Consider the following 227-nt stretch of genomic DNA (forward strand, 5'->3'; position numbering starts at 1 on the left):
TCATTCCTTCCTCAAATGATTCATCCCTCTGACTTTCTTGTTTCTGCCACCTCTAGTATATGGGGCCAGCACCCTACTCCTTTGAGCCACAGGTGCTGCCTGTAACTACATTTTCTTTTTAAACTTTTATCCTTGTAAGTCAGTGAAAGTGTGCTGCACTGAACACGGCATCTTGGTGTAATTGACATTTCTTTGGAGGAATTTACATTAATTTGCTTCTAATACAA

Source organism: Otolemur garnettii, unplaced genomic scaffold (assembly GCF_000181295.1).
Source record: "Otolemur garnettii isolate 467f Iridium unplaced genomic scaffold, OtoGar3 scaffold00010, whole genome shotgun sequence".
Lineage (NCBI taxonomy): Eukaryota > Metazoa > Chordata > Mammalia > Primates > Galagidae > Otolemur > Otolemur garnettii.